The sequence below is a fragment of the Pinus tabuliformis genome, chromosome Q (genome assembly GCF_031772625.1).
Source record: "Pinus tabuliformis cultivar Carrire ecotype Pingquan chromosome Q, CPIR1, whole genome shotgun sequence".
NCBI lineage: Eukaryota > Viridiplantae > Streptophyta > Pinopsida > Pinales > Pinaceae > Pinus > Pinus tabuliformis.
In genome coordinates this window covers 307,155,851-307,183,054 of record NC_142296.1, presented here as the reverse complement: position 1 = coordinate 307,183,054, position 27,204 = coordinate 307,155,851, and the positions used below count along the sequence as shown (strand labels likewise).

General features: G+C 39.8%; 1 pseudogene across 1 annotated transcript; it reads right to left on the bottom strand.

The window, feature by feature from the left end:
• Positions 1-24,134: 24,134 nt before the first annotated feature.
• LOC149219429 (cytokinin dehydrogenase 7-like) lies at positions 24,135-26,938 on the bottom strand (annotated as a pseudogene). The gene is made up of 5 exons (XR_016248694.1): positions 25,990-26,938; positions 25,714-25,841; positions 25,190-25,465; positions 24,819-25,081; positions 24,135-24,737 (listed from the first exon to the last, which is right to left on the bottom strand). The product of XR_016248694.1 is annotated as a cytokinin dehydrogenase 7-like (transcript).
• Positions 26,939-27,204: the final 266 nt, after the last annotated feature.

Genomic DNA, 27,204 nt, shown 5'->3' with positions numbered 1-27,204 from the left:
GATAGGTTCATTTTTTGGGGAGCTTGCACCATTCGAAATTATGCTCCAACTCCTTTTATTATGTAAGCTAAGAACGATCAATCCTATGAGTTTAAAGGGTTAAGAATTTACAAACTAGGAAAATAAATGGTCACTTTTCACTTTCACGTAAAAAGGTTTGCATGCTCCCAGGTATAGCGAAGTAGAGTTTCCAGGTTACCCTTCAATTTGCAGACAAAACACTTGCTCTGTCGAGAAAGGCATACCCAGGTTACCCTTCAATTTGCAGACAAAACACTCGCTCTGTCGGGAAAGGCATACCTTCTGACGAAGGTATCTTATTCTAGTCTAATCCCATTTTCCTACACAGATGGGTGTGTCAGACCGGTCATATATCCTCCGCGGAAACCTATCCTATACTTGAAGTTTTCCTACCGAAGCAGACTAGGGTGCATGCTCCCTAGGTTTCAGTCAAAACCACTGAATCACTTGCGTTCATCAGGTGGATGGACTGGAGATTGATGAGACATTCCTTGCACAAAAAGACCTGTTAAGGATGGCATTTGACTATCACTTATGTGTGTACCGGGGAATGAAAGTTGGTCTACGAGCTGGACCACTCTTCCTTCATGCGGAAAACACATCACTCGAAAGAGTGAGGAAACAATAGCTCCCATGCTATAAATGTAGTCATGCCCAAGGAGAAGATTGTAATATAAAGGTCCTTGGACTACCATCACGTTCAGATAAACAATTTTCCTTCTCAAAGTTATAGGAAAATTTGGAAGGATCCCTAATGGTTGACTGGTTCCTTTGTTGAAGCCTGTCAGATATCGCATCTCAGGAAAAAGCGATGGTGAACCAAGCACTTTCCAAGCAGTTGAGGAAAGGATACTCACAGAAGCCCCTTCATCTATGATGGTACCAACCATGACCATTTTGTAAGTTTGCACTGTGATTCGGAATGGTACATTAGATGGTAAACGGGGTCTACCTAGTAGATTCCAATTGAAGGAGACAACTAGGTTGCTTGGAGGTGGGACCAAATAAATGGCCAGATATATCTCTGATGAACTTCCTTCCTATGGTAAAGGAACGGGTAGATTGCCCCCATGTTCATCGGAGTCTGTGTTTACGAAAGGAATTTGAACGGTGTCGTTCTCATTCTCTTTGGTGACTATATCATTTGAAGGTGAATCTTCTGAAGACAAGATGGGGACGACTGCCGTCTCGACCTGTTGACTTTGGTCCGATGTGGAATCAGAGGGTTTATCTTCAATGATAGGCACTTCGACCAAAAACAAAGGTGCATCAGTCAGATTTTCAACTAGAAATGGACTTGGCAATAATTTCTTGTATCCAGGAGGGAGTCACTGCGGTGATGCAGGATGGTTATCCAAGACTCTTTTAGCTTCATCCAGGAAGGGACAACGGTGGAGGGCATGATCGCCTTCACACAATCTGCAAGGAAATTTAGATTTTCCTTTCTGTTCGGTGACTTCATTTTCACTAGTTGACGGTGTACTCTCAACATGATCATCAGAGGTTGATGACACCAGATTGTGCAAGCAGGGAGACCAGTCCCTTAAGATCCGTGGGATGCAAGGAAAATCTCAATGATAGTGGTCCCCTTTGCAAATGACACATGGAGATTTAGGTTTGGATGGTGCAGTGTGTGGATTTTTGTTAGACGATGTACAGTTGCCCCTTTTTGCCATTGGCTCCTTCTTCTTCTTCTCCTTCCCTTTCTTCTTCTTCTCAGTTACTTGGTTTTTAGTTTTACTATCTTCACCAAGCGAAGAGGAAGAAGGAGAGGGAGAAACAAATGAAGTAGAAGGTTGGGGGGTAACTTTAGTATCATCTAGTTGCTGATTTGATTGCTTAGGAATCACGGTGCTTTGAATGACAGAGGTCGAGAAAAGCCATACCGGTAGGCCAATTGTCAGTCCTGGAAGGGACAATGTGGCCATATGAGGTGCACCAACATCTCCCCAAGAGGAGAAAGGACTAGGATTTCCCCCAAGGGGAAATCCTTGGTTGGTGGACTCCATTTTCTCAACCTAAGATCAACGAGGGAATAGTGACGTTATTCTGATTAAAATAAATTTTAGATGCTTCAACACAACTTGCTTTTTCAATTTTTAAGAGTCGAGAAAAAGCTAAAGATGACTCTAGTTGCCTTCGATTTTTAATGAGCCTGAAGTGACAAGTGCTGAGATGGACCTTTTCCTTTAAGGAGTCCGAAAAGGAATGAAAGAGACTACTCTGGAAATCTAGATAGAGGAATTACCAAACCAATCGCAAAAATGCAGAATACTTTTTACAGTACGACAGTCAATCTTCCCAAATGTTGTGTTCAGTGCATTGCGATTGATAGGGTGACAGACACAGCTTCCTAAGGATAAAGGATATAGCCTATTGTGGTCTCCCCATATATACTCGATGGTACGTGGGAGCACAAGTCCGTACTAGCACTTGTCATCTCAAAGAGGAGGAATCACCCAACCTACGATGAAAGCGACAGTTACCAGGCTTTACAACACCGGAATACATCTCTAGCCTAGACTTCTAGATGTTGTGCGTTAGGTTCCAAAGTGTTTTTATGTTCATTGAATTTATTTTACAGTTGATCTTTCTTAAGAAGTTTGCCTTTAAGGTTCACCACGTGATGTATATATACAACTCCGAAATATGCAATCTAAGATGATAAACAGTCGTTTACTCTTCTTTTTGCAATGAAAATCCTAGCTACTAAGGAAAGAGAAACGAAATCCTTTCAACATAGAGCAGAGAGCACACACTAGATGCACTATCCTAAATCAAAATCAATAAGCGGTATAAATGCAAATGCACACGCATGTATTTGTTTTCCGCTTTCTTAATGTGTGAATGACAAAAAGAATGTTGGGTACAAATCTGAATTATATCTTCTTTCAAAGCGACAATACTAACGATTTTCTTTTCAAAAAATGAAAAGGAGACAAGATGACACTTTGCGATTTTGAATTGAAAACTGCTTTCGACACTTGAAATACTATTAATTCAGATCAAATATAAGATTAATAGTGTAATCGACTATCAAAAAGGGAAGGATTCTTTTCTTTGATTAAAATCGACACTTGCGACACTTTCAAATCAAAAGACGACAGTTCGATTTAGCTACTATTTTGTAAATGAGAACTGTGAATGGCGAAAAATACATAAAAACATTCAAAAATATTTGTACAATGGAGGTTGGATGATGCAAAGAAAGGGGGTTTCAACAGTGGTCTACTAATCACAGACAACAAAACTCCTGAATAAAGCTGAAGAGAGTGAAGAAAAAACCAAAATATGGAGGCAGAAACAGTCTTATTTGATCATTGCACTTGTAACACAGGGAAACTGGGATGCATCTCACCTACTACACATGGGAGGTGCGATGCATCTAGATTGCCAAGAAGAGAAGGTGCGATGGTCTAGGGACGAGACTTTAACTTGGTTTTTGGTCAGAGTTTGCAGCTTAGTTCAGGGATTTAGGCCGAGCTAATGATATTTAGCAAATACAAAGTATAGGGGCTGATCTAATGAGGTTACTTGAGCTATCTCTAGGGCACTTAGGAGGTTTGCAAGTCAATTGTTTAGTTCATAAACAAACCCAGAGATTGCCTGAAGTAGCGTTGATCTACTTTGCACTTGCATAGCGAATGCAGTTCGAAGGCTAGCTGGCTTAACTTCAGGCTCCGTTTGTGTTTCATGAATCAAACAAATAGAGACAAGCAATCAAACTATTCGATCCCCAGTGGAGTCGGCATTTTGTTACCGGGAAATCTAGTGTCTATTCAGAACTGCTAGTCCCACTAAGATGGGTAGCTATCTTAGAAATAAACAAACTAAAGTTACTTGTGTTTTCTTTTACGAGAGATAGATGAGAAAGAAGCAGAGAGTACCAACCTTAGTCTTTCACTTGGATCCTTGCTTGTTTCCTTTCCCTTTTGACAGAATCTCACCACTGCTTCCTTACTTGTCCCACTTCAAAGAGCACCTGTAGAATCACAGCAACATAATACCATCAAAGCATAGGGATCTATCACTGTAAACAATATAGTATCAGATATATATTGACCATACAAATGCATATATCAACACAATCAGAGATACACAAGAATATGGAGGAAAACTCAAATAGATTTTTTGATAAAAGTAGGAGAAGAGAGGATTACAACCACTTGGTCTGACCTAGTGCCATCCTCCTAGCTTGAAAGTCCTCTTCACCTCATACAAAGCAAGATCATCGAACAATGTCTTCAAAGAGAAACCAACAACACTTCTTTGCAAATTACCAAATTCCAACCTTTGGATCTCTGGGATGAGGGATCCATATATAGATATTTGCAGGGGGGTGAGTCAGCTTCTGGGATTTGGATTAGTGTCATCTCTCTGATAGTTCTTGGTTGCACTTGGAGATTTCATGATCTCTTACTCATCCTTGGGCGAATTTAGGGAGGCAAGTGTCAAATGAGTAGCTTCTAGAAGATTCTCAGGGTTTCCACCTAGCAAATTGCTTATGCCATTTGTCTGCTCTAGCTCATCACACCCTACAGAAGGGATTTCCAGTACGCATCGCACTTTTTGCATGTGGCAGGTGAGATGCATCGCACCCTTAGCACTGGGCAGTCTATATGGTCCTGCTTTGACTAGTTTCTGAGTGGTTTTTCATGGAGAACTTCTGGGAGATGATGTAATCAGATGACCTTGCTCCTTTAGGGTATGAAACAACACTTTTAGGGACTTAGAAGCCCTTGGTTTATGGACATATGTGATTTGGGTTGCAGTGTTGGCATTATGATTCAGGTGTTGTCCTTGATGGCAAACCCATTCAGGTGATAAATCAAGAAGGACGCAGGAAATATGTTCAGCAAGTGCGTCCCCGCAGGTATACCATACAGAACCCGCGTCCAGGGACGCAGGCCAGCCGTTCAGGAGGTGCGTCCGCCCAGTGCACACATTTCAAGGCAGAGAAAAGCACGTGGGGGTTTCTTGTGTGGTATCTAGCCGACGGTTTTGTGTTTCTATGGTGTCGGCTCGTGGTTTTGTTCCATGTTTTGGGGAGAAGCTTGCCTATATAAACCAAAGAAGTTCATTTGGATTATGTATCATCTTGGTTGAATATCTTTTGGTGAGATCTAGTCCAGATCTATGAAGGCGAATCTTCTAATGGACTGTGATCTCTATGGCGCATGATCAGATCTGTGGATCTGAGTGTTTGGGTTGGTTCTGAAGTCCTCATATCTTTTATATCTGAAGGGACGCAGGTTCAGTGAAGGGAAAGTGCGCCGGGACGCAGTACAGTAAAGGCTCAGGTGCATCTCTGAGGCAAAGGACGCGGCGCGACTGTGTTATTGGGTGCGTCTCTGAAGCAAAAGACGCGGCGCGATAGTGTTTCTGGGTGCGCCGGTCGCAGCAAAGCATAGAGGAACAGTGCGTCGGCACGCAGAACAGTGGAAGGTAGACTGCGTCCAGTCGCAGGTCACAGAAAGAAAATATGCGTCCCTGTCTTAAGATGATCTGTTGACTGTATATTTCTGTTCATAAGGTGTTCTGGGTTATTTCTGTAATTACTGATCTGATATCTGTAGTGGACTGTATCTGTTGTATTCTTGTTGATCATTTGATTCTTCATAAAAATAAGTAGGGGGTTGTAGCTCCCTTCCAGGAGAGACTGGAAAACGAGAGAGAGTTGTAGCTCTCTGCAGGTTGCAGCCTGCGTGCTGGTAAAGGACTGCACCAGTACAAAATCATTGTAAAAAGAATTTCTTGAAAGAAGATAGAGACATATTGCAGCAGGTGGTTTTCTCCCGCATTGGGTTTCCACCTTACATCTTGTGTTCTTTGGTGTGACTGTCTATTTTCTTTATTCATGCTCATTATTTTATGGTACTGATATGCAAGAATAATTCAAAAGATCAAATAAGGAAGATTTGGTAAATTGCTTGATAATACTGATTCACCCCCCCTCTCAGTATTATTTCCAACAATTGGTATCAGAGCAGGTCCTTCAGAAAAGCTTGATCGCTTGAAGGTAGATCGTTCATCATGAGCAACTACGAGAGAGAAGCATCAATCAGGCCACCAGTTTTTGATGGGACAAACTTCAATTATTGGAAGGTAAGAGTTACTGCATATCTTCAATCTCTTGGTACTGAAGTTTGGGACATTGTAGAAACAGGCTATGCTTTTCCTTCAGCTACTCCTACAGATCCAGCTGAGAAAAAGAAGTATGAAACAAATGCAAAAGCAGTCAGTACTCTATTAGGAAGTATATCCCAAACAGAATTCATGAAGGTAATGCACTTCAAATCAGCAAAAGAAATATGGGACAAAATGATCACAAGCTATGAAGGAGATGAACAGGTAAAACAAGCCAAACTTCAAACTCTCAGAATTCAATATGAGACTCTCAAGATGTATAATGATGAAAGTGTGGCTAATTATTTTCTTCGGGTAGATGAGATTGTAAATTGTATGAAAAATTTGGGTGAAGAAGTAAAGGAGTCTCTAGTAGTTCAAAAGATTCTAAGATCATTATCCCCCAAGTTTGAATCCAAAGTATCTGCTATAGAAGAAAAAGAAAATCTCCGTGTTCTTACTATGTCTCAGCTACATGGAATTCTAACTGCTTATGAAATGAGAAAGGGAGGACCATCAGACAGAAGGGAGGCTGCTTTTAAAGCATCAGGCAAAGAAGATTACTATGAAGCAAGCCATGATCCAGAAGAAGAGGAAGAAGAATCAAATTTTGTCAGAAATCTTCAAAGAGGTTCTGGAAGGTTCAGAGGTAAGCTACCTTTCAAATGCTTTGCTTGTGGAAGAGTAGGTCATTATGCTGCAAAATGCTCTTATAAGGATAAAGGAAAGGAACCAGTTAGATGGAACAAGAAACAAAGCGCAAATAAGAAAAGCTACTACACCCATGAAGATAGTGATGGCTTATCAAACAGTGATGAAGATGAACAAGGTAATAAATATAGGTTGTTAATGGCATTTGAAGATGATGATTATGAGGATGCTGTAGATGTGGATAACCTTTATGATGAAATTACTAGACTCAAGAGATGCATAGAAGAAAAGAACATGATTATTGATACTCTACAATTCCAAATTGATGAAAAGGAAAAACATCTTGAAAAATTAGAAGGTGAAATTGTTGGTCTTAGAAAAGAAATTGAGAAAACAAAAACTATTAATCTCAAGTTTGTCAAAGGATCTGAAACTTTGGATGAGATTATCAGTGTGCAGCGGTCTCCTCTAAATAAGACAGGTTTGGGCTATAATGGAGAAACTTCTCAAGCATCCACTTCAAAAAGTTATCTTGATGCAGCAAGAAGAAATGAGCAAGAGCACAAGGAAGATCATCAGGTAAAGCAGGGACAAATGTCAAGCAGAAACTATCAGGGGCAATCCAGCTTAAGGGTGAACAAAAGCCACAACCAGCCACAGGTAAAATCTTCTCAATTTGGTTCAAGAATAGATGAAAATAGAAATTACAATCAGTTGGCTGGTAGATCCAATAATCGCAGAAGCTTCTTCAATGGACAATGCTTTTCTTGCCATAACTTTGGTCACAAAGCAGCTCAATGTGTTGCGTATAAAACAATCATGACTAGGGAAGCTCAAAAACAAAGAAGTATGACAGGGATTACAAAAAGGACCTATAACAACTTTTCAGCTCTTGAAAATGAAGTTGAATGTTCTATTTGCAATAATTTTGGACATAAAGACTTTGAATGCAGAAGCAGGTTTCCGGAAAGAAAGGTACAAGAGCAGAAAAAGGAACAAGCCTCAGGCGCCAAAACATGGAGAATAAAGGAACCTCAAACAGAAAGATGTGGGATAGCATTTTATGCAGAAGGACAAGAAAATCTATGGTACATTGACAGTGGATGTTCGAAGCATATGACAGGTGATAAAGAAAAACTTGAGTCTTATTCTAATTTAGAAAAGGGAAAGAAAGTCTCTTTTGGAAATGATACTCCTGCAACTATAAAAGGAAAAGGTATTGCTCCTTTAAAAGAAGATGTTAAGGCTGGAAATGTTTTGTTTGTTGATGGATTGAAGCATAATCTTCTAAGTGTCAGCCAGATGTGTGATCAAAGAACCGAGGTTATATTCAGATCAAATGGATGCCTTGTTCGTGATCTTGATACAGGTAAAACAGTTCTCAAAGGAAAGAGAACTCCAAATAATCTATACATATTTGATGAAGGACAACAACAATGCTATCTAAGCAAGAATGAAGAGCACTGGTTATGGCATCGAAGGTTGGGACATCTAAGCTTCTCACAAATAAGGAAAGCTTGCAAATATCAGGCAGTTCGCGATCTTCCAGATATCAAAATTCCTGACAACACCATATGCAGATCATGTCAGTTTGGAAAACAAACCAGAACTAACTTTCCAGAGAAAGAAGGATCAGCCAGCATGCCTCTTGAGCTAGTACATACAGATGTATGTGGACCATTCAGAAAAAGAACACCTAGAGGAGAGGAATACTTGATATTATTTATTGACGATTTCTCCAGGTTTGTTTGGTTAGGTCTTATGAAGCACAAAGATGAAGCATTCGAAAAATTCAAAACCTTCAAAGCCTTGGCTGAAAATGAATCAGGTCACAAAATTAAGTGCCTCAGATCTGACAGAGGTGGGGAATTTACTTCAAATGAATTTTTCGATTTCTGTGATGAACATGGGATAAGGAGAGAATTCTCTACAGCTAGAACGCCTCAGCAAAATGGAGTTGTTGAAAGAATGAACAGAACAATCCAACAAATGGCTCGTGCTATGCTTGATGAATCAGGAACCCCCGCAACTTTCTGGGGTGAGGCTGCACATACTGCGGTTATTATTCTCAACAAGACAAATGTCCGGGTGAACAGCACTCAAACCCCTCATGAGCTCTGGAGTGGTAAAACTCCTTCGGTAAAGCACTTCAAAATATTTGGGAGCAAATGCTATATCAAGAATACTGAGGAGCAGCTTGGCAAACTTGATCCTAGAGCAGATGAAGGCATTCTTCTTGGCTATTCTCCACATAGCAAAGCATACAAATGCTACAATAAAAACTTGGCAGAATTGTTGACAGCATTGATGTAGTGGTTGATGAAAAGGGATATATTCCTAGGCAAATACATCGTGAAGACATCGAAGAAGATGAGAGCTACCCTCAAAGACAGAATGATGAAGAAGAAGAACCTCAAGAAGAATCTCAAGAAGAACCTCACGAAGAAGCAGAAGAACGGACAAGAATAGAAGAAAAGACTCCATCCAGATATGTTCAGAAGAACCATCCAGAATCTCAGATCATGGGACAAAAAGAAGCAGGTATACAAACTAGAAGAACAGTTGCAGAAGCTTCAAGCTATTTGGCATTACTTTCCTCCACCGAACCACAAAATGTGAAAGAGGCATGCAAAGATGAATGTTGGGTGAAAGCAATGGATGAAGAACTTGAGCAAATCGAAAAGAACAACACTTGGGAGCTGGTTCCTAGACCAAAAGATAAGAATGTTATTGGAACAAAATGGGTCTTCAAAAATAAATTGAATGAAAATGGAGAAGTAATTAGAAACAAAGCCAGACTCGTCTGTAAAGGGTATGCGCAGCAAGAAGGAATAGACTTTGAAGAAACTTTTGCTCCTGTTGCAAGACTTGAGGCCATCCGAATGTTCCTTGCTCTCTCAAGTTTTCAGAACTTCAAAGTATTTCAAATGGATGTGAAATCAGCCTTTTTGAATGGAGACTTGGAAGAAGAAGTGTACATTGAACAGCCAGATGGGTTCATTCTTGGAAATGATCCAAATCTTGTATGCCGATTGAAAAAGGCTCTCTATGGTCTCAAACAAGCTCCAAGGGCTTGGTACTACCGGTTGGACAAATATCTTCATCAACAAGGTTTCTTAAAAGGTTCAGCAGATAGCAATCTGTATATAAAAGTTGAAAATGACAAATTGCTAATACTTGTTGTGTATGTAGATGACATTATTTTTGGCAGCAATGAAGAAGCTATGAGTCAAAGCTTTGCCTCAGTCATGCAGAAAGAATTTGAAATGTCCTTGCTAGGAGAACTGACATATTTCCTTGGTTTGCAAATCCAACAGAAGGAAGGAGGAATCTTTTTATCTCAAACCAAGTATCTCAAGCAGATTTTGAAGAAATATGGCATGGAAGATGCAAAACCAGTATGTACACCCATGGTCACAGGATGTAGTCTCAGTGCAAATGATGAATCTGCAGCAGTACATCAACCAACCTACAGATCTATGATTGGAAGTTTACTATATTTGACAGGTACCCGACCAGACATCATGCATGCAGTTGGAATAGTTGGAAGATTTCAGGCAAATCCGAAGGAGACTCATCTTCAAGCAGTGAAGAGAATTTTCAAATATCTTCAAGGGACTCAAAATTATGGCTTATGGTATCCTAGAGATACAGATCTTACTCTTCATGCCTATACAGATGCAGATTGGGCCGGAAGCGTGGATGACAGGAAAAGCACAAGTGGTGGTGCGTTCTTTATGGGTCCCAGACTGGTCTCTTGGTTCAGCAAGAAACAGAGTTCAATTGCCTTGTCTACAGCTGAAGCAGAATATGTTGCTGCTGCATCTTGTTGCACCCAACTCCTTTGGATGATGCAGAATTTGCAGGATTATCAAATCACTTGTACTCCTCCAATCCCTATCTTATGTGACAACACAAGTGCAATTAGCATCTCAAAGAATCCGGTTATGCATTCAAAAACCAAGCACATACCAATCAAGTACCATTTTCTCCGGGAACAAGTACTTGAACAGAAGGTCAAGTTGGAGTATGTTCCTTCTAAGGAACAAGTTGCTGATATTTTCACCAAACCGTTGCCCAGGGACATTTTTGAATACCTCAGGCAAAAGCTGGGGGTTGTTGATGCATCATCTTACTGTTGATCATCTTCCTATTGGTGGTATAGGCTCAGGGGGAGCACATAATGCATTGTTGGCATTATGGAGAAGGAGATCTTGGAAATAGCTGCAATATGTCTCTATCTCCTTCATGATGGATTTCTGGTTACAGATCTGGAGATGCATGAGCATAGGGGGAGCATACCCTTTGCCCTTGATGTCAAAGGGGGAGAATGAAGTTGAAGATTATGTGGTTGCCATCAAGTCCAAAGGGGGAGATTGTTGGCATTATGATTCAGGTGTTGTCCTTGATGGCAAACCCATTCAGGTGATAAATCAAGAAGGACGCAGGAAATATGTTCAGCAAGTGCGTCCCCGCAGGTATACCATACAGAACCCGTGTCCAGGGACGCAGGCCAGCCGTTCAGGAGGTGCGTCCGCCCAGTGCACACATTTCAAGGCAAAGAAAAGCACGTGGGGGTTTCTTGTGTGGTATCTAGCCGACGGTTTTGTGTTTCTATGGTGTCGGCTCGTGGTTTTGTTCCATGTTTTGGGGAGAAGCTTGCCTATATAAAGCAAAGGAGTTCATTTGGATTATGTATCATCTTGGTTGAATATCTTTTGGTGAGATCTAGTCCAGATCTATGAAGGCGAATCTTCTAATGGACTGTGATCTCTATGGCGCATGATCAGATCTGTGGATCTGAGTGTTTGGGTTGGTTCTGAAGTCCTCATATCTTTTATATCTGAAGGGACGCAGGTTCAGTGAAGGGAAAGTGCGCCGGGACGCAGTACAGTAAAGGCTCAGGTGCGTCTCTGAGGCAAAGGACGCGGCGCGACTGTGTTATTGGGTGCGTCTCTGAAGCAAAAGACGCGGCGCGATAGTGTTTCTGGGTGCGCCGGTCGCAGCAAAGCATAGAGGAACAGTGCGTCGGCACGCAGAACAGTGGAAGGTAGACTGCGTCCAGTCGCAGGTCACAGAAAGAAAATATGCGTCCCTGTCTTAAGATGATCTGTTGACTGTATATTTCTGTTCATAAGGTGTTCTGGGTTATTTCTGTAATTACTGATCTGATATCTGTAGTGGACTGTATCTGTTGTATTCTTGTTGATCATTTGATTCTTCATAAAAATAAGTAGGGGGTTGTAGCTCCCTTCCAGGAGAGACTGGAAAACGAGAGAGAGTTGTAGCTCTCTGCAGGTTGCAGCCTGCGTGCTGGTAAAGGACTGCACCAGTACAAAATCATTGTAAAAAGAATTTCTTGAAAGAAGATAGAGACATATTGCAGCAGGTGGTTTTCTCCCGCATTGGGTTTCCACCTTACATCTTGTGTTCTTTGGTGTGACTGTCTATTTTCTTTATTCATGCTCATTATTTTATGGTACTGATATGCAAGAATAATTCAAAAGATCAAATAAGGAAGATTTGGTAAATTGCTTGATAATACTGATTCACCCCCCCTCTCAGTATTATTTCCAACATGCAGTGCCCAAATATGTCTATAACAGTTGCCCCCTAAAGAATGAGGTCGTAAATCTTTTGATGTAAGGTGAAATGCTTTATAATGAGGATCCAAGGTTTTTCAAACTGGAAGGTGACCTGTAATAAGATACAATACAATACATTATCTTCATAATATTTTCATAATCTGGCTGAGGCGGGCCTTCCCATGCTCAGCTTGATAAATTCATTTTTATGTACATAGGATAGACAACCGTCTGTGTGCAGACTGATGATTCTGGTAGAGCTATCATCCCTTAGTTTGGATGATTATTTGTGCAACAATGATGTACATTTGATGTCTTTATTTTCCTGAATATATAGCAGCCTGGATGGATGAAACTAGATCCGGGGTCTTCAAAACTCGTTCAATCTTTGCCTGAAAGTACAAGTCGATCCATGTGAAAAGATGTTCTGATGTCGAACATGGGAGGACATCGCCTGATTACTAGCCAATGATGTAAGTTGTTAATAGGTGTGAGAGGAATCACCGATGATGATGATGACCATCAAGGTACTACAATACAATTCACATGATGTGAATACATGAGTTGATGTTGAACACCATGCAAAATCTTTCGGTCGAAGGCCATTAATGTAAACCTATCACCGGAAGTGAGAAACTTGCCATTGAGGCATGCAAGCTTCAAAGTACTGAATGGGTTGTTCCTAGGTCGACTTCTTGGATAATGAGCTGATGTCGACAAGAAGTGACCCGTCGTAGGAAGGCATTGATGAATCCCACATCTACAACACGGAACAGAGAAAATGATTTTGCAGTGGTGGAAATGATCTGATGATACAAGGTTCAGGGTGGCGGTCATGAAAGAATGAAGCGTGAAGGTATTGCAGCGGATGAGACACAAGCTGGGTAGGTAAATTCTTTGAGCAACTTCTCTTGAACATATCGGCAACACTGAAATGGATTGGTAGCGTTAACCCCAAAATTGGATGGTACCGTGGACCAATGGTGATGTGACCGGTGAACAGAATAACCCAACCCGACTCAATCATGGTGATGGAGTGAAAGTGTCATGTTCAAGAGCGACCTGCTACCAATAAAGTTTCTTCAAGTTTTCTTCCCAATTTCCCGAGTCATTTCTAGCTAGTACATCTTTATTTTTCTCAAGCTTGAGGAGGATAACATATGCTTGTTCTATAATTTGCCCTTCAGGAAAACCTGTCGCTATGTTTAACGAGCCTAGCGACAGTGAAACTCGCTCTTGTCTGAATGGACAAGTTTGTCGCTATTGTTTTAACGAGTTTAACAACAAGGATAACTCAGTCCTTTTCAATTTTAGAGAGTTTGAAAAGAGACGGAAAGGAAACTCCAATATTCCTTTTTCGTAGTATAATCCCTTAGGTCCGAAAAAGTATAAAACAATGTGAAAGGGATGACTTTTCGATAGTTTTAATGAGCTGAACAAGACAAACGCTCGATCTTTTTGTGTAATAATACCTCAGGTCCAAAAAGATTAAAATCTAAAGGAGGGATGGCACTTCCAATCACTTTAACGAGTTGGAGAGGCCAATTTCTCGGCAATAGTTTCATTTTTTCCAAGTCAGATGAAAAGAGCTTAAAGGAGACTCGTTTTTGAGGAACGAGTGATATTTCGGGTAGCAGCTGGTTCCAGGTGAGGGTTGGAACTTTCCAATTACCGCAGTGTTAAGAAGATGGCTAACAGAATCACTCGTCGCAGCTGTTCCTCAAAAGGGGTAAATAATCAAATGGAGGCGAATGATCAGCTAAAACAGAGTGGAGGTGATAGTAAGAACACGACCAAGGCTCAAAAGCTGATGATAATGCGTTCAAAATGGTTATTTACCGGAAGTGGGTTCATTTTTTAATGAGCTTAAACTATGGTGGAACATATGCTCATTGCTAGGTTTAATTTTTAACGAGCTTGAACTTCATGTAAAACTGCTCGTGCTATTCGTATAATAAGGATGTCTCATCGATAGGTTCATATTTTAGGGAGCTTGCACCATTCGAAATTATGCTCCGACTCCTTTTATTATGTAAGCTAGGAATGACCAATCCTACGAGTTTAAAGGGTTAAGAATCTACAAACTAGGAAAATAAATGGTTGCTTTTCACTTTCACGCAAAAAGGTTTGCATGCCTCCAGGTATAGCGAAGTAGAGTTTCCAGGTTACCCTTCAATTTGCAGACAAAACACTTGCTCTATCGGGAAAGGCATACCCAGGTTACCCTTCAATTTGCAGACAAAACACTCGCTCTGTCGGGAAAGGCATACCTTTTGACGGAGGTATCTTATTCTAGTCTAATCCCATTTTCCTAAATGGACGGGTGTGTCAGACCAGTCATATATCCTCCACGGAAACCTACCCTATACCTAAAGTTTTCCTGCCGAAGTAGACCAGGGTGCATGCCCCCTGGGTTTCAGTCACAACCACTGAATCACTCGCGTTCATCAGGTGGACGGACTGGAGATTGATGAGACATTCCTTGCGCAAAAAGACCTATTAAGGATGGCATTTGACTATTAGTTATGTGTGAACTGGGGAATGAAAGCTGGTCTACGAGTTGGACCACTCTTCATTCATGTGGAAAACACATCACTCAAAGGAGTGAGGAAACAATAGCTCCCATGCTATAAATGTAGTCAAGCCTAAGGAGAAGATTGTAATCTAAAGGTCCTTGGACTACCATCACGTTCAGATAAACAGTTTTCCTTCTCAAAGTTATAGGCAAATTTGGAAGGATCCCTAACGGTCGACTGGTTCCTTTGTCGAAGCCTGTCAGATATCGCATCTCAGGCAAAAGCAATGGCGAACCAAGCGCTTTCCAAGCAGTTGAGGAAAGGATACTCATAGAAGCCCCTTCATCTATGATGGTACCAACCATGACCATTTTGTAAGTTTTCACTATGATTCAGAATGGTACATTAGATGGTAAACGAGGCCTGCCTAGTAGATTCCAATCGAAGGAGACAACTAGGTTGCTTGGAGGTGGGACCGAATAAACGGCCAGATACATCTTTGATGAAATTCCTTCTTGCGGTAAAAGAACAGGTAGATTGACCCCATGTTCATTGGACTCTGTGTTTACGAAAAGAATTTGAACGGTGTTGTTCTCATTCTCTTTGGTGACTGTATCATCTGAAGGTGAATCTTCTGAAGACAAGATGGGGTCGACTGCCATCTTGAATTGTTGACTTTGGTCCGATGCAGACTCAAAGGGGTTATCTTCAATGATAGGCGCTTCAACCGACAACAAAGCGTCAGTCAGATTTTCAACTAGCAATGGTCTCAGTAAGAGTTTCTTGTATCCAGGAGGGAGTCGCTGTGGTGATGTAGGATGGTTATCCAAGACTCTTTTAGCTTCGTTTACGAAGGGTCAATGGTGGAGGGCATGATCGCCTTCACACAATCTGCAAGGAAATTTAGATTTTCCTTTCTGTCTGGTGACTTTGTTTTCACTAGTTGACGGTGTACTCTCAACATGATTGTCAGAGGTTGATGACACCGGATTGTGCAAGTGGGGAGACCAGTCCCTTAAGATATGTGGGATGCAAGGACAATCTCGATGATAGTGGTCCCCTTTTGCAGATGACACATGGAGATTTAGGTTTGGATGGTGCAGTGTGTGCATTTTCGTTAGACGATGTACGGTTGCAAACCTATGTCAGAGGTCTTACATGCTTCTCTGAAGGAACAACCTCTTCTTCTCCCAATAAGTCGAGATCCCTCTACTGCCCTAAAAATAAATAAGTGCCTTTGCATAGTACTCTTGAAAAATACGAAGGTGAAAGAAGAGAAAGGCTTCCTACGCAAAGTGGTGAAGCATGCAACTCCACCGGGGTATTGACTAGGCTCGCTGGCAATGGAGCAATGTGTGCGCTCTTGTGAGACTCCGTCAGGGTACTGTTCAGGCCTGCTGGTAGTGGAGTAACACCAGAGATGAAAACTTATACTCTAAAAATCTTCAACTCGTGAGCTAAAATACCCTTCCTAGATTCGAAACACAGTGATCAAGCTGAACTTTTGATTGTGTTTGACCGAGTTGGCAAAAGACGAACCATGTATGTTCATGGGGTAAGTGGAAAAGACAAAGTAACCCGCAAATTGATTCAATACTCCCCAAAATATGAAGGCCCTGTGCTATCAATGAACAAAAACAGAGAAACTACAACCACCCTCCAAAATTTTGGCCTACACCCAATTTAGGAGCCTCTCTTGAGAGTTTTTCTTGATGACTGCACACACACGGGTTCACTCTGTGAGCTTGTGTGAGTCTTTGCATCCATCTTGATTATTCATTCTATCCAAGTTTTTTCATGTTGATACCGAAATCATGCTTGTGACGATGTTTTGGTCATGCTCAAGGCCTTCACTTCGTGTGTACATGTTGTGTTCACTATGAAAGCATCTATCACACCCACACATGGAGTCACACTCACTGTCATGCAAGCATCATCACGATCAATCAATGATTAATCACAAGCGTCGCGCTTGTCGCTCACGCCGTCGGCCAGTCTTGTTGAGCATGTGTGTGTGGATGGTTTGGGTCGTCTCGTCATCAAGTCATGTTTGTGTGTGTTTCCGAGATCACATGTGCATCTTTCACTCATTCACACACTTAGTCATTTTGTTGAAATTTCGACGACTAGACTCTCCTCTAACATTCAGACCATCACCCTTCCATTGAATCAATCAAATGCCACCCAGAATAGCACAGAAGCACCAAGAAAGTTATTTCAAGTTGCGCTTTCTGCAAGCAATCAATCAGCCTTCAAGTTGGTCAAACAGAGGATTTGACCTGACAACCACCCTAGGACTCATTCCTCTCAAAAATTGTGCAGAGGCTGCAGACCTTGCTTGCTCTGCTGGTTGGAAAAATTGCGTAGGTAGGCCAGACAGACACCCAATGCCTGTCCCTGTCTCCCTCGGAAAATTGTGCAGCTTTTCCAACCAGTCCCCCCGATAGTCGACTGAGTGCTCATCTAGAAAATTGCGTAGTTTTCATGAGAAGTCCCTCTGTTGTCCAATAGTTCACTCATCCCAGAAATTTTGCAGAGATGATTAGCAGGCTAGCCTCCCAGCCTCAGTGCAGTTTCCCTCACCAACAATGCCTAGCAGTAGGCTGCCTGTTCCGTCTAGGAATTACGTAGTTTCTATTGCCAAGCTCCTGACAGTTGACTGCGAGTTCCCCTATGGAATTGCACAGTTTTTGTGCACTTTTGGCTGCTAGGCTCTCAGCTCGTTCCCCAGGAAAATTACACAAATCCTCTTTGCCAATCCTCTCTGCAGCCCGACCTGTTCCTCCAAGAAATTGTGCAAATTTTGTTGTCCAACCTCGCTTCCAGCTCCTTCTGGAAAGTACACAGATTTTTCTGCCTATCCTTCCTGCAGCCCGGACTATTCCTCCCAAAAGTTGTGCAGTTTTTCCTTCCAACCGAGCCAAACCTTGCATAAAGTCACTGTCGACCCAAATTTCCCATCTTCATCACCCAATGACTCTTGCACAGTTTTCATCAGCAGTGCCGGGAGCCATCATCCTGCCTTGCAACCTTGTTGCCTCTCCCAGTCAGCTGCATCCAAAATGATCATGTGTCATGGTAGACTAGGAGGTTTTTGGATTTGATGTTGTCTCTTCATGAGTGACTACAGGTATTGGTACACCAACAAACATGGTGTGATGATGAATGGGATGAACGAAGGGAGCACATGTAGAGGGATAGGTTCAACAACAGAAAAGCGAACGATGCATGCGAAGAGATGTGCTCGCGAATGGATGATCATGCAAATATGTGTTCACGGATGGAAGAACAAGTAGACATGCAAGATGTGCTCACAGATGATAATGCACCTTTCGCAAACAGATGAGCCTGTCAAGCATTCCAACATACAAGAAAGGAGAAATGTGCCAAAGAAACATAAATAAATCCAACGACCATCGAAGACTCCGTGCACCTTGCCATGCGGATGTGTAGCTGTAACACACCATGAAGACATCCATCACCAAACAACGCTGTAGCTCAACATGCACTCCAGCAGCAACATGAATGTACCAGCACTATCATTTTGAGTCGTGTCATGAGTCATGTCTTCCACGTCTCCACTATGGGCCATGTTGTCAAATCAATGTAATGTAATGTGAAGGTCCAAGAGACCCACTTATTGTACAAAGAGTCATGTAAAGTCGAAAAGTCATGGAACTCAAACAGTCATGAGGGTAGTCGAACAAGCCCAAGGGTCAGTTTCACCCTTGGCTCTAAATACCCCCTCATTTGTACATGCAAAATACTTTTCACCTCAACTCCTCCCACACAGCCAAGAGTGTCTGTTATCTTTTATTTGAGGAGTAAGCAGTGGCTCCAACACCCCTCACACAGGGTTAGTGATGTATGGTGTAACAACGTGTCATGGAACTTTCTCTTAATTTAGAAGTCTGCTAATAGGCTAGCACATTTTCACACATGTATTGTATCTGTTGTAAGACTAATATTTAACACTTGTAATGCATGTTGCTTGAACCTGTGTTTAACACTTGAACTAATTCCCTTGTTGTAATACACATATTTTAATGAAAATGTGTTGTATATGTTGTTAACACTGTCTCTCCTATGTAGACTACTCTTCCATACATCAGATAGACCTTTCACATGGAACTTTCTATAACAAGCATTGTACTCGCGCAAACTAATTCGATGAGTGTTATCCGTGTTATCTTCCCTTGTGTGTTGTGACTGCCGCATCTGTGTGGATTGTTCCGCCAGAAGCTGTGCATGTCCTATTGTGTTGTGTGTGTTCCTAGCATAGTTGGAACTTCTCCCAACTTACTTGGGACTCACTCCCACCCTCTCCCTTTACGATGAAAGAACCATTGACACAAGTGACACTTACACTCACCAAGTACGTGAGGTTCACTTCTCAGAAGACAAGGCAGACCACCCTCATGTGCTGACAAGTAAGAGTTAAGGCAAATCTTTAAGATAATAGCAACTAGGCCATCATATTGGATGGGACTCCTACACCAAATGGTTTGAGGTCGAGTTGGGACTTCATACTGGGGAGATCCCCTGATGTTGGTGGGTCCAACACTGTCAACAGGTTGTAACAAATTTTGTAAGCTTCTTAAAGAGGAGGCTTCCAAAATTTCTCTCTTTTTATTGAATTTCTAGAACCAATGTAGGTGCAAAGGGGAGTAACCTGTAGGTTATCAACGCAGGCCATAATGGAGCAACCTGTAGTTGAACGTTGTCTAGCAAGAGGCCAGGATGCGTTGGTCCTAAAAGTGGCTCAAATGATGCAGTTTAGGGCAGAAAATCTGGGGAATGAAAGGGATTTTCTTAGGGATTTGTGCAAGATGATGACAAGGGGGAATAGGATGTTGATTGATACCATTAGGAGGTCCATTGATAGGATGTGACAAAATGGCCTATAACAGGCTTCTCACGTTTTGAGGCTTTTACTTGAGTCATATGCTGAATTTCCTTATGAGATGTCCCGATTTGAATATAATTGGCACAATTAACTACTTCAGCCTAGAAGGAATATGTGATGTTCTTGGACGAAATCATTCAATTTTCCATCTCCTTCAGTGTTCAGTTCTTCCTTTAAACAACACCATTATGTTTAGGGGTTTAGGGAACAAAGTGTTGATGAAGAATGCTTTGTTGTCTACAAAAATCATGAAATTCCTTATTGACATATTCCTTCCCATTATCATTACGTAGCTCCTTGATAGAGCTTGAGGAATATTTCTAAATGAAATCTTTAAATGTCTTGAATGTTGTAAATAATTCACTCTTGTACTTGAGGAAGTACACATATGAGTTCCATGATAAATTATCAATAAAGGTTAGTGCAAACTTGGCCCCTTAAAACGAAAGAGTTGTAAATGATACCAAATCACTATGCACCAACTCAAGAGGTACAATTTCACTTAAAGCCTTCCCTTTAGGAAAGGGATCTTGGTGTGGTTTTCTATGATCACAACCTAGTACACATAACCCATTAATACATGAAACTTTTGGATGATTGAAAACCACATTTTGGATGAACATATACTACAAATATCTATGATTTATATGGCCAAATATTTCATGTCAAATCCTACTCAAAGAATCAGCATGATCAGTGAAATAAGTCTAGTAATACTAAAAAGTGACAAACTTATATAATATGGCGGCATGGTTAACCTGATCAATAACAACAATAATTGTTGGATCACGTAGTTAACGAATAACTACTGGATTGGGAGAAATCACAAGTATTTTCTCATCATTAAAATGACAAATTTGATAAGCGGAAAATAATTGTTCTTAGATCTCAATGAGAAGGAGTACATTGTTAATGCACCTATCAGTTAAGTGCAGAATACCTAACCCCAAGACTTCAAGCTGAGTAGATTCTTTAATTAAAATTTGTAGAATTTTGTTATGAGATGTAGAAGGAAGAAAATATTGACAAGGAGTTATATGATGTGATGCTCCTGAATAAAGTTTATAGTGATCTATACATCTACCTATATCTTTAGTGGATAAAGCATGTCCTTTACTTGTTGACATATTGTGCTTCTTTATGGCATCATCTAAGACTTGCAACTTTTCCAAACATTATGCTTCAAAATGTATAGAATTACAACAAAAGGAACATGTACCATCTATTTTCCTCTTCTTCTTCTTCTTTTCCTTTGTCTCAAAGGAAGATCCATTGGTATTAGAAGCTGGAGGTGGAGGTTGAATGTTTTGCTGAGGCTTTGAGGGAGACTCATGGGATTGAGAATATTTTTTCATCTATCAAGGCCAAGCTATGTTCTAACTTTTGGAGGTATGAGATACAAGATCCTAATTCGAATAACTAGAGAGAACATCTACCTACTTAAGCTTAGTTTTTTCTCATGTGAGATGATAAAAAACTATCACAAAACTAGGCACTTTGAATGAATCTCTAAGGTAATATATTATTGAATAATATGAAGATGAAAAAACATGAAAATGAACATTAAAATTTTATAAGATAAAAAATATACATTACAGTAACACTGTTTCACCTTCCCACATGCTTTTAATTGGGCTATCTAGAACCTAAATCTTGCAAGTTACTCCTTAATAGAGGCATGCTAATTAGGTACCAAAGTTCATAATGTTGCTTCCAATTCTAAAGCCTGAAATTCATCAACATTTCCAAATATAGTGGCCAACTTGGGATAGAGTGGCCAACTTATCCTAAATTTCTTTTGGAGTGCTACATTTTCTGATATTAAACAACAAATTATTTGAGAGAGACAACCATATCAAACCAATGGCTTCATCTTGCTTATTTTTAGAAACTTTTCAACATCCTTTGTAAATACTAAACAATTATGACTTAACATTTTCCATAGACCTCTTGATTACATAAATTGTTTCCTTTAATTTTTCATATTTTAACGAACTTAGTTATGTGTAACAATGAAAATTTATCCAATAACTTTTCCCAATGACTTCAGAAACTACCCAATAACCTCTATACAACAAAGAAAAGATTTATTGCTTAAATATTTTGGTCCCAACAAAAAAAATCCCTTTTACCCTGGTAAAATATTGTTACCAAAATTTGGAAAGTTTTATTTTCCTTTATTTTTTAAAGAAATTTAAAAAATTCCTCCCAAAATAATATATTTGTGATTAAATTTTATCTTGTATATTTTAAAAAAAATACCATTGTCACTAATTTTATTGGCAGAAATGATATTATGTCTATTTTAAAAAAAAATAATTGATAATGACACCTTGGTTCACTCTAAAAAGAAGGCCCTTGCTTTTGTCACTCTTCCTTGGAAAACTAAGCAACAAAATCTACAATAACTCCAATTTGATTTAGGTTTCGTTAAAAGAATATTCAATGTCTATCTTGGTACTTACATCCCTATTCACGGTATGGTACAATCTAACATAAAGGAAAAGGGTTGAGAAACTTTCTCAAAATGGAGCAATTTGATTTTTTTGGACAAATTAGGGCTTGTTTGTAGATCTAGATCAGACTGTAGGACCATTGAAATAAACTACATCAAAACTTAAGATCTACAAAAAAAATGTGGCCTCCTTCCCAAATCCCATCTTACAACACATCTTTAAAAAAAGAAATGGGGATCTTCTAGTTGAAGCTTTGATACCATGTAAGAGTGTAAAATACACCCAAGGATGAGACTACAAAACCCAAAACACCTTCTTCCAACACATCTTTAAAAAAAGAAATGGGAATCTTACAGTTGAAGCTTTGATACCATGTGAGAGTGTAAAATACACCCAAAGATGAGACTACAAAACCCAAAACACCTTCTTCGAAGACAGAATCATTAAAAAAGGAAGGAGAAGTCATTTCATTGCTTGAGTAAAAAAAGTTTACAAAAATATAATTTATAAGTGCAATGGAAGGTTTTACCGATAGCTAGAAGATAAGTCTTACAACACAACAAATAAAGATGCTACATCATGTTACGAGTTTCAATTTTGCTTTATTGAGACTCTTAAATAGTGTAGGGTGTCCATGCACTAGGTGAACTCTCCATAACATGTTGACTCTTTAACCACATCTAGCAACCATTGATTACACCTTTGTGTTCTCTCATATTGCAGATATATATTTCAAACTTGTGTTGATCCATAATTTGCATATAATCCTTAACCTTCACTCAATAATCATCTGTTGCACTTGTCTTTCTTTCACCTGACCATCCAAGCTCACTTAGATTTGCTAGATCCAAGTAATTTGCCATTAGCCTAACCTTGAAAAGTGATCTTACATAGATCCATCCTAGGAGCCATTAAACCACTTTTCTCAACTCTCAGTTAGCCACAACAACATTTCACTAGGCTCTAAATCTTGGGATTCAAGGTGCATCCACACAAAACTACTCATTGCTCCTCTAATGCATCTAAAGTTCCATACTTTGGTTTGGGCATCTTTTCCCTTGCTCCACACATGCATTTGTAACCTCTATGACCACAACCTTCTACACATCTCTTATGCATAGATTGCTCTTCCCTTGGCTCTAATATAGATGTTATAAAAAGGGAGATAAATATAAATATAATAGACATATAAACACAAATTATAATAAATACACATGAAACAAAATTTTAGTGTTTCATCCAATATGGGCCACATCCAATTAAGAAATTCCCAAGCCTTTTATTATGTCATAGAAAAACTCAGATATTTTTACATTCTCCATACTTCTTTTATCATGCTCCCAATGACCACATTGACTCTAACCTTTTTAAAGTGGAAATTTAATTATACATTTTAAAATAATTTAAACAATGAAAATCCTTCATTTACATGAATAAATTTTAATAAAATTACCAAAACAAATAACATAAAATATTTAAACTTATCCCTTTATTGATTCCAAAACATTCTCATAAATATAACATTAACAAAACTTTTTATATATTTAAATAAATATTAATTAAAACACCAAACCAAAATGCATATCTTATGTTTTTCTTTCTCTCAAAATGTATCTCATTTTTATTAAAATAAATATTTTAACGAACCCATAGCCATGGACAATGCTAGTTTTTTCCTTTGATAGACCAACACAAATATAAAAAACAACGAATGTTTAATACAAATATGAACATATAAAGTTATCTGGGAAACTATTTTTTATTTATATCAACTAATGTTTAATACACATATGAATATAACACTTTATAGATTGATGGGAAACTCGGAATCCAACAGATAATCTTTATTTTAAAAATAGCGAAAGTGTCTGCAATCATATTTCAACTTGCCCAACAGGAAAAATTCCGTCTATGTTTGACAAGTAATTCGGTCCTGAATAGAAGTGTCAGCAACTTTTCAATTTGCCCGACCAAAAATTCAGTCATGTTTGGAAAGTAAATGGTGCTGAAGAGTATATCCATGAAAGGAAAAATCTTTTGCAAACTTCCATTCACACTAGTTTTCCAATATAATTGAGGGATAGAAATCGGGGTCCCATTATATCTTTGGACCATATATATTTACCAGTAGCGTTTTTTCACTGTAGTAACTAGCGCTAGCGCTAGTCAAGATCTGGAAAAGATTGTTTGGCCTGGAGCAAGAATCGCTCGAGGATCGAACTTGCGTTTCCTCTCCACGAATTGGCCCCACTTCTTACCGAAATGTTTCTTCCACTCTCCATTCGTTTTGTAATGAGGAAGATATTGTATCATTTCAATGCCCTCCCTTACGCATATTCGAAGAATCTCCTCATTCTCTGCAAATATGCTCTCTATGGAATTAGCACCTGGTGAATTTGGATGAATAAAACGTAGAATTCCCACCAAGTAGAAGATCTCTTCATCAGGCACAGCTGTAGACATTCGAGAATCCCACCTGCAAAGATAACAACATATTTTGGATTAGTATTGTTAACAAGTTAATCACAGGGTGGAAGAGGGAGATATGCATATTTACTTGTTTCTGTTCAGAGGATATAGGAGGATGGGTCCTCCTATGCCATGTTTAAGAATTCCTTTCAAAACCTTGTTATCGAAACGTGAGATTTGAGATTTCGGTATGAAGAGATTTAGCCAGGGATGAGGAGCATCCCACATTCCAGTGGCTCTGGCCGAGATCTCTTCCCTATGTACACGGTTAAGAAAATCGAAATATGATATGTCAATGTCACAATTCGAACCTTTTATGAAACTCAGAGGAGCCAGCATGGTGTCGATTTTCTGCAAACACTTTCAGAGTTCAGAGTGTTTACAATTTCACTGTGTTGAAACTATTGAGAAACAATTTTAGGGTTTATGTAAAAGAACACTATGATCATCTAATCAAACCTTTTTCAAGGTCGTGAAATCAGTGGTATTATGATAATATAACGCCACCTCCAGGCAATACAGAACTGGGCCTGAATTTGGAGGGATGAGTGATGCGTCGAGGGACGTGTCAGTGGATAGTGACAGTGAAAACAACCCGTTAGTGTGATCGTCGCTGTTCGCTACCACGAAACCCTCGATGTAATCGAAAGATTTGTCGTCGGGGAGAGAAATAAGGATCTCTTGGTCGCTTGAAAAGTATTCGAAGTCCGAGTAAAGTAGCCTTATCCACCTCACCTGCAATGGCATTTGTCAGATGAGCACAGTTTGCATGGCAAACATGAAAAATAGATGAAGATTTCCATGTACATGCACATGCAGGTCTAGCTTCAACATGTAAATATCAGAAGGGGATCCAAGCCTGAGTATCTATTTTATCTTTGTATAGTTGTAATTTTATATGAAGATTGCCAACTTAATTAGAACATGAAAATTATTTAAAACACAAGCCTACTGAGGTGGAATGTATGTAACACATTTCATACCATATTGGGAGCCTGTTGAAGAAGGATCCTCGCTTTCGTAATAATGCCGAATTGGCCAAGCCCACCTAAAACCCCGTAGAAAAGTTCCTCCTGCTGCCCTGCAGAGCAGGTTAACACTTCTCCATTGCCTGCATTTTTCAAAGTACTCTAGTTTAAGACCAGTCTTGGACCTAATACACATTTTCATACCAGAGTTCCACCACAGTTAATAACAGTTGTTTTAATGCATTTCTCTCAGTACAATGGCATGGGAAACAGATGGGATATAAAAGGTACCTGTGACGACTTCCAGCTGCAATATGTTACTTATTTGTGGCCCAAAACGAAAAGTTTGGCCACTAACACCACCATTAGAAAGTGTCCCACCAACAGAAAGAAAGAGGTAATCTGTCCATGAACGAGGAGTCAGCCCCTCTCTGAGAGTTGCCTTAAGCACATCCACCCATAATTCCCCTGCATACACGTCGATATAAGCTTGACTCTCCTCATCATCTCCCATTCCTGGAAGACATGAATTCTTTTCATGGGGGCAGACATCATGTCAACCACTATTCCATTTAAGGCCTGAGCTTGTCCATTGATTGAATGCCCATTTCCTCTAGCTGCTACTGTGAGGTGATCAGACATAACTACTGTTCTTACAACTCTAACTATGTCATTTACCGATTCAGGGTATACAATGGCAGCTGGGCTGTGGTGGCACATGCCCCCAAAATCGCGGGCTGCTCTTGCAATTTCATCAACGGAAATTAAGTTGTTGATGCGTAGCTCAACCAGGGATTGGCAATCCTCTTCAGATAAGGCCGAAGTACATGGAATATTGTGATGATTTTCTTCACATGAGTTGGAGTTTGCTTTCTCCATCTTTAGAATAAGCATCATCAAAATCAACATTCTCATTGCAGAACCCATGATAATATCCTTCCTAAACTCCTACAACCAAACTTGCACACCATGAATTATTGTCATTCTTGATGTGCTCTCATTCTCAACTGAAACTGTAAGCATACAGTATTCCCAGTAATAACTAATTGTGTCCATCCTGTACGTGTAACAAAATCTGGACCATCATGATAATGGAGCAATAAAGGAAAACACCACATCACAAACCAACAACAACAGAAAGATCTCTGCTCTCTCCAAGGTAGTAATATTTCTCCTTCTGCTCTAGAGATACATACAGTCATCAAACAAACGAAATTGGCTTGCCTGTTTCTCTCCCAGAGAGCTAATGCTTATAGGATGGGTGATGGACTACAGGGATTCTAGAAACATGCCATGGCATATGCTATAACCACGCAGTAACTCTGTGGTATTAGATTTTTAATGTCCTTTGAAAACATAAATTACGTTGATTTTTTAATGTCATGAGTTACGACAATGACAGTGACATCAAATAAGATCTGATCCACATACGACTTAAAATAAATAATATCTTATCGGGATGATTTTTGTGCCAAAGTAGGAAAAGTGCAAATCGCTGTAATATAG